Source organism: Geospiza fortis, unplaced genomic scaffold (assembly GCF_000277835.1).
Source record: "Geospiza fortis unplaced genomic scaffold, GeoFor_1.0 scaffold503, whole genome shotgun sequence".
NCBI classification, from domain to species: Eukaryota; Metazoa; Chordata; class Aves; order Passeriformes; family Thraupidae; genus Geospiza; species Geospiza fortis.
Genome location: NW_005054654.1, coordinates 219093 through 227938, shown reverse-complemented (window position 1 = coordinate 227938; position 8846 = coordinate 219093). Strand labels below are relative to the sequence as shown.

General features: G+C 42.0%; 1 pseudogene; it reads right to left on the bottom strand.

Moving 5' to 3' along the window:
* Window positions 1-8573, bottom strand: part of LOC102038201 — a 15029-nt pseudogene extending 6456 nt beyond the window's left edge.
* Between the last annotated feature and the right edge of the window lie 273 nt (window positions 8574-8846).

Here is an 8846-nt window from a genome sequence, read left to right as displayed (position 1 = left end):
AGTAGTTTTCTCATGGAAAAAATATGCAATATTTCCTTCTGTTTAACTGACTAGTTAACTTTATAATATTTCAGCAATAGAAGCTTTATGAGAATACTTCACTGGAGAAAGATTTGTTTTCTTTGGTCAAATTGCGTTTTCCTGATTGAGTTTCTAGAAAAAGTAGGTTATTCTTAGGTTTGCTTTTACGGTGTTAGACAGAAACATTGCTTTGAAAATTATTTCTCTTCAAGCTCCATGTTCTCCGCTGTTCAGTACACATTGGCTGGTGCTATGTGGCTCTTTCCTCATACAACAGCAATGGTGAGTGCCTTGTGAGTCAGCCAGGAGTCTCAGTATGCCCCTGCCCACTGCCTGCTTACTCAACATTAGAGTGCCTCAGAGTGTGTGATTTAGACTGTTTTATTCTACCCATTAAGTCCTGTGAGTCTCTTTGCAGGACAAGATGCATTCTGACAGTACATCATTCTTTTTCCAGAGGAAAATGAACAGTGATACTCACAGCCTGCACTTGGAGCTGCAGGTCATTTTTCTCCTGCACCAGGGCCACCATTTTCTCTTCCAACTCCTTCCGCTTTGCCTCAGACTTTGCAAGCTCCTCCTTGGTTTTCTCAAACTCTTGTTTCATGTTGGCCATTTCCTTCTCAGACTCTGCACTCTTCAGCAAGGGCTTGATCTTGAAGAACAGCTTCATCCATGGCCAGTGTTTGACATTCATGAATGAACGAACGTTGTACTGGATGCAGAAGATGGAGTCCCTTAAAACAAATTCACATGGTTTTGAATATCCTGTGTTTGGTGAATTTTGACTCAATTAGCCAGCTACCATTAGAACATAACAAATGAGGGAGAAGTATCTACCTCCGCTCCACCATTCTCTGGTACTCCACTCTCATCAGGAAGCCTCTAGACCTGGCTTGTATCATGGTCATAATTGCTGCCAGTTTCTCATCTCTCATCTCCTCTAGCACACCTATCAGTCCAGCTTTGAAGAACACCTTGAGAAAGGCAGTATTGTAGTACATCAGTGTTGGATAGTGCATTACTGGGGCACACTGTATTTTAATACAGAACTTCATTCTACCTTGGTGTGCCCAAATCTGTACTGGGTGTGGTCAACATCAATGGACCCAAGAAGCTTCTCTGAAGCCTTCTTGTTATCCATGAACTGACCTTCTGGAATAGCACTGGCATTAAGTACTCTGTATCTGTAGGAGAAAGCAGAAAATTAAGAAATCAACAGTTCTGAAACCATCACTGTGATTGAACCTCACTGCCTAGTCAGCAACAGCTGAATAATATCATGTTCATGAATAATATCATGAGAGTACATTCTTTCAAGACAGTGAAAGACATGAAAGACACTGCAAGAGAGTGCAAGAACCGTCCATACCATTAACTTAAGAGTCCAAGTGAGTCCTCACAATCAGCATAAAATAAATCATAAATTCACAACAAAACATGACAACGTAAAATGTAAAGATTGTTAAGATGATCAGGCTCTTCAGCTTGCCCTGAATTGGCAGAAAGGTTCAGAGCTCTTACCTCTGTTTGAAGTCAGCATAGAGGACTCTGCTGGGGAACCCTTTCCTGCAGATCCTGATCCCTTCCAGCACGCCGTTACAGCGTAGCTGGTGCAGCACCAGCTCGTGCTCCATGGCACCTGACATATACCACCATTAGTGACTATCCTGCTGTTTGACACTCAGGAGAAGAGCTTCTGCTGCTCAAGCTTTCCTCCCCTTGGCTTGCCTTACCAGGTGTTTTAGTCTCATTTGGGATGATGCACCGTACAAAATGGGGGTGAGTGCTTCTCAAGTTAGCCATCAGCTTGTTTAAATTCTCCTGTAAGATTACAAGGAAGAGTTCAGATTTAATCTAGTAAGAACTCCCTGCCTATCAATGATGTGCATAAAAAAAATTAGTCTTTCTGGGTCTTGAACTGTAGGAAATACATAATTATGTTGGTGTAAAAATTGTATAAATATGAATCAGAGTCTTAGTGAATTACAGGCTTGTCTTCTGACTGCAATTTCACTGAACTCCTATGTTGATTACATATTTAAATGAGGAAATGAATTCTGCTCTTACCCTGAAGAGAGCTGAGACAGTCTGGAAGGAAGAACCCTTCTTCTTGCCTCCCTTCTTGCCGCCGCCACCACCACCACTAGCCTCTGCAAGTCACAGAAAAGAAAAAAACATTTTTTAATTATGGGCAATAAACACTGGATACTACAAAATACAAAGCCACTTTATATTCCTTGTGGTTTTAGCTTTAATTCTAAGAAAACCATGCCATATTAAAAATACCATTTCCACAAAAACTGACCTGCATCTGCTCCACCATAGTTGGCAAAGAGTAAAGCCAGGGTCTTCAGAGATGATTTCTGGTACAGCCCAATGACAGTTTCATTCAGAGGGTCCTTGTTCTTCTCCAGCCACCCAGTGATGTTGTAGTCCACAGTGCCAGCATAGTGCACCAGGGAGAAGTGGGCCTCAGCCTTGCCCTTTCCAGGCTTGGGCTTCTGGAAATTGTTGGACTTGCCCAGGTGCTGGTCATAGAGCTTGTTCTTGAAAGAGGTGTCAGTTGCCTTGGGGAACATGCACTCCTCTTCCAGGATGGAGAAAATGCCCATGGGCTGGGAGAAATCACAAGAAGTGACAAGGGAAGGTTATAATGGAAATGTTCAATGTTGCTTTACATGGAATGTCCACCTGCCTGGTCTAGTGGAAGCAGTCCCCCACCATGGTAGGGGATTGAAACAAAATGTTCTTTATGGTCCCTTCCAACCCAAACCATTCTGTGACTCTATGACACTGACAAGAAGCCTGTGCTATGAACATCAAAGTATTGTTGTACTATTGGCAGCATCTCATCCTAGATGAAAGCTGGGGTTTACCAGGAGTTGTTCTCAGTCAAGGAGTTTATTTCTGCCATCCCTTGCCTCCCTGCAGCCTATCTTCATGGAACTGGTAGGAATGTCTATCCAGCTCACATGAGAATTGGTTGTAGAAGTGGGGAAGCAATGATAAAGAGAAAAATATGGGGAAAAACAGCTACAGGGGGCTCTGTAGTTTGGGGAGGTCAGGTGATATGATATTTATTTCTCAAATTTGTCTGTGGACTTTGGATCTGACTGTGCCTCAGAAACATCATCGAATTCCAACAGCCATCATATCATGCAGGGGAAAGGTACCTTCTCAATGAGCTCAATGCAGGCAGCCAGGTCCATGCCAAAGTCAATGAACTCCCATTCAATCCCCTCCTTCTTGTACTCCTCTTGCTCCAGCACAAACATGTGGTGGTTGAAGAACTGTTGCAGTTTCTCATTGGTGAAGTTGATGCACAGCTGCTCAAAGCTGTTGAACTGCCCAAAACAAGGAAAAGTGCAGAGCAAATAGTAAGTGATTCAAGGCAGAGGTTCCCAGTCAGCAAGTGGTTGTTGTTACCTGCTGCACAGTTTGGCCCTTGGTCACGTATTCATTCCCCACCTTGACTCGTGGGTAGCAGAGAGCCTTGAGCAGGTCTGCTGAGTTCAGACCCATCAGGTAGGCAGCCTTGTCAGCAACTAAGTACAAAGAGAGAGGGAGGAAGTAACAGAGCAGAAGCAATAATTGAAAGGGGCTATCCTCTAAGATGTAGCTGTTGGTCTCAGCACTAAAATTTTGTGATATCTTGAAGGGAAATTTAGAAGCATGAATAGTCTGGAAGCTGAGATTTATGCATTTGTGATAGTAAACAGAAGGAAAATACATGATTGCCAACTTCCACCTATCCATATCTGTTATTAGGAGATCTAGAAGGCTTTAATACCTTCTGTGCCATCAGGCTCTGCCTGCTCCTCTCGTTGTTTCTGCTTGAACTTCAGGTTCCCATAGTGCATGACAGCCCCTGTCAGCTTGTAGATGGCTGTTCTCTCGTCAGCAGTGAAGCCCAGGATGTCAATGGCACTCTGGCAACAGAATCACTCAAATAAACTTCCAGGCCATTACAAGGAAATTTCACCACACCAACATGCTCTGTGACACTTACATCTGTAGCCATCAGCTCCTCCTGGTCGTTAATGCTGGCGACAGTGATCTCGCCTTGACTCACAAACTGGTAGTCATAGGGGTTGGTGGTGATGAGGAGCATGTCTGTAAAGAGGAATAGGATGTATCTGGGTGTGAGAATGAAGATAAATTTAGCACATTCAGATTTTATCAAACAATTCATAATACTTCCTACCGATTAGCTCTGGCTTCTTGTTGGACATGATCTGATAAAAGATGTGGTAGCTCCTTTCAGCCTTGAGCTGGAAAGTGACTCTGGACTTCTCCAGCAGATCTGGCAAGGATGGTAGGACAGAGTCAGGCCTGAGAAAGAACACTGAGCTGGAAAGGGAGGAAGGAATGGGATCAAGTCTGGTGGTCTCTTACATGTTTCAATATCAGCAGAAGCCAGCTTGCCTGTGGCACCAAAGTGGATTCTGATGAATTTACCCTTTTAGACGGGAAAGAAAAAAAAAGACATGTTGAAATTTCACCATGACTGTAAGTATGTGACCTTACATTTTCCACAGAGGACAGGCTTCAAACTTAGGAGTTGTTTCGCTTTTATTTTTTCTTTAACAAGGCAAAACAGGACAAAAACAAATTTAGGAGATTCTTTATACTGCCAATACTAGATAGATCTGAGCTTTATTATCCACTACTATTTAATGGATAACCATGAGTGCACATGAATGAGAAGACCACTAATAAAGCATTATATTGGGTCACTTCTGTTGCAATTCATTAAACGACTATTCATTAGTTCAAACACACATGGATATAGTGAAAATCAGAAAGATTCTGTGAAGGCAGATTTTGGTGGTATAAAAGTTAAATGAGGATTTTTAGTCTTGTGGAAGACAGAAGTCAGAGTTACTGTCTGAGTTGTAGAGATAGAGGCAACACACCCAGAACAAGGAGCTTTAGTCTGAGACTGAGCATTGGTATTGTGGTTCTTCAAGGAAACGCACAGTTAATCTAATAGAGCTTATGAATGGCTTTTTGCATTAAAACAAACAAAAGAACATTCCATAGAGTGGTTTGTTTTCTGGTAGGATGTATTGAAGGAACTCTGTCCCTATCCCTTTCTAGACAAATTATATCAAGATCTGAGCAGTCAGATTAATACACCTGCCCAGTTTTGTGTCTAAAACTCAGAGATTCATTTTTTTTGGAAGGCCAGCAAAATTTCCATCCAGCAATTGCTATCCTGTATGTCGCATCTTTCCTTTTTTCTACATTACATCAATTTCCACAAAATTTTGTCTTCAGCCCATATGACAGACATTAAGAATATGTGTGTATATATATTTATAGATATCTAATTATATAGATATCAAAACATCCCCCTTGATATGCTGTATTATACTTCTAAAGATGTATTTTTAAATAGATAGTCCACTTTAATTGGCAAAAATACGTGGAAAATAGTAGTTTAATGAATACAGTCATCTGACTTTGACACTTCAGAAGTGAGAGCATGTTCTGACATCCTTGCTCCCATATAAACTACCACCTCTCTAATGAAAAACTCACAAAGCGTGAGGAGTTGTCGTTCCTCACGGTCTTGGCGTTTCCAAAGGCCTCCAGCAGTGGGTTGGCGCTGATGATTTGATCCTCAAGCGTTCCCTGCAGGGACATCATTATTCAGTGACTGTGTTTGGTTGGCAGGGCAATGACAGGCCAAGCATTCAGTCTGGCCTTCCTGACTCACCTGCATTTTGCCTGATCCTTGCTCTTCCTTCTTCTTGTCTCCACTGGCTGCAATTGTTGCAAAGTACTGGATGACACGCTTGGTGTTCACAGTCTTCCCGGCCCCGGATTCTCCGCTGCCAAAGCCAAGAGAGAAGCAGAGGGTGCGTGGTCAGGCAGGAGGGGCCCTGGCACCGGGCAGCCCCGCAGGGACCCGCACGGGGGGGTACCTACGTGATCAGGATGGACTGGTTCTCACGATCTGTGAACAAGGCAGAAAAGAAGAGATTATTTTTAATGCACTGGCAATTGGCAGCTGATGTCTTTCATTAACCTGTATGCCTTCACCCATTTTGAATATTTTTATGTTCCCAGCTGCAACTGGGAAATTGACATCTCTACCCTCCAATGGTGTCTTGTGTAGCATGCATGCAGTTCTTTTTCTGTATATTCCCTTCATGTCATATTCTTCATTTTGTTTATGTCAAATTATTTCAACTAAGGATCAGTTTTGTAGAGTTACTGATTAAATGGTCTATCAGTAAGCTCAATTCAACTGGAGCATGTGCTTCTCATAATCTTTATTACATAGGAACAACCACTTCTGATCAGTCCACAAGACCCTTTAAATAGTTTTTATGTTGGTTCCAAATTGATTGGTGATGAAATAAAATTACAGGAACATCATAAACATGTAGTAACCTTTATCAGCATAGTCTTCTCTGTAATATTGAAATTTTGGTACTTCCAGGACTAGAATTAATGTATCTCTTTTCAATAGCTTGAGCTGAGTTTGTTTCCCACTATTTTGTCTGCTTTCTTAACCCATACTTACTTATTTTTGTGTCCCATTTTTATGCTCCATCTTTGAACCACTCAATGATGAAGGAAAAAATATGTTCCTGGTGTTGAGTTTGTTTCATCATGTACTCTGTCTTTTTTGTTCATCTTATCTTTGCCATGCATAATATTATAAAGTAATAAAAATCTTCCTTCTAGGGTTATCAGCACAGCCTGTCCCACCTTTGGGAAACCTTTTCATCTTCCTCTTTACCTGTTCCACTTTACTACATTCTTTTGTGATGAAGGAAGTCTGAAAATGCATATGACACACCAGGTGCCAAGATACCCCTTGTATATAGTAATGCTTTCTGTTTTGGTTTCTATTTCTTTCTCTGTGACCTCCAGGCTTCAGCTTTTTATTTTGTAGATTTATGATACTTAAGACAAAATTTTGAAGCAGTATTAGAAGATACTTATAAAAATTCTTGGCAGTGAGGTTTTTTCCCCTTGGCATTTGTTTTACACTCCTGTTCACAAAAATTTCTTGCAATTTCACAGAATAGGAACTTAATGTAATAAAGTCCCCCTGAAATTCTTCATTATTAGACTTCATTTTTGCTGACCTTAAGAACTTAGTCAAATCAGAAATATTTTCATCACTTCCAGATTATTTTTAAAAATGTTGAACAGTTGAAGGCTCAGAACAAGCCCTTTGAGAGTTGCCATTCAGACCAATCTGCAATCCAGCTCACCATCCACTTTTTCCACCCTCCCTCCCTGAGTTTGCCTATGAGGATATCATGAGAAACAGCATCAAAACCCTTGCTGAAATCCAGGTAGACAATTTCCCCTCATATCTCAATGCAGTTATCCCATTGTAGAAAGAAATCAGGTTGATTAAGCATAATTTCCCTTTGGTGAAGCCATGCTGGCTACTCCTGATCAAATTCTTGTATTCTGCATTTTTAGAGATAGTCTCCAGGATTAACCATTCCAAAACTCAAGTGAGGCCAACAGGCCTGTAGTTCCTTGGATCTTCCTTTTTGCCCTTTTTGAAGACTTGTGACATTTGCTTTCTTCCAGTCCTCACACATGTCTCCTGACTGCCATGACAATTCCAAGGTGAATGAGAGGCCAAGATATGATGCCCTCCAGTTCCCTCAGCACTTGTAGGTGCATCCCAGTTGGATGAACTTGTGGAAGTCAGGTTTGACTAAATGATCTCTAACCTGATCCTCTTCACCCTAAGGAAAGCCTTCATCATTTCCAGTGAGAAGAGAGAATGCACCCGCACAACACTATTAACTACTTTGCCATCAAGAGACTTTTTCTCCTTTGTGAGTGTTTATGGCCAAGTGATTTTAAAGAAAATCATGAAACTCACCAGTCAGCATGAACTGATAGGCGTTGTCAGAGATGGAGAAGATGTGTGGAGGGGCCTCCTGGCGCTTCTTGCCTCGGTAGGCCAACACCACCTCGGGGTTGTACACCGGCAGCCACTTGTAGGGGTTGACAGTGACGCAGAAGAGACCCGAGTAGGGCTGCCAGGAAGGCACACAGCACGTTGGCTTCCCCTGAGGCTGGCCCTCGTGGGTCTGCCCAGAGGAAGCTGCTGCTGCCACTTACGTAGATCATCCAGGCTGCGTAACGCTCTTTGAGGTTGTACAGCACAGCGGGTTCATGCAGGTGGGTCATCATGGCCATGTCCTCGATTTTGTCATACTTGGGAGGGTTCATGGAGAAGATTTGATCTTCTTTCACGGTCAGGGTCTGCCAAGAAAACAGAAAGATCCACATGTGTCACCTAAAAGCTCAAAGCGGGGATCAAATATTGTTCTTCAGCCTTGTTTTTGACTCACCTCTCCCCCTTCAGTCTTGACCGTGACTTTGCCCGATTCCCTGCTCTCGATTTTGCCTTTCACAAAGGATTCTTTAGGATGAGCCACGAAGACAGATGACTTGGCATCAAAAGGCTTGTTCTGAGCCTCAATTCTCTCCTTCTCCGATTTTCGAAGGTAAGGAGCTGCCTCCCCAAAACAAGCTAACTCAGCATCTGCAGAGGTCATGGCTGCAGTTTACTGAAGGCACATCAGCAAAGAACCCTGTGGAAGAAAAGAAATGTAGCATGAATAGATCATACTTGTACCTTGCTTGCAAGGACAGCTTTTCTAATGCTTTAAAATTGAGCACTTACTAGAATTGCTAAAACTACCAAAAGTTGCCTTCCTTGTGTTTAATGATTTAAACAGAAGAGAAAAATATTGTTTCATCCTTAAAAAATATATAACCTTGTAAAAATTTCTTTTATTTGTATATTTATGGTACAGATTTTACTTTGC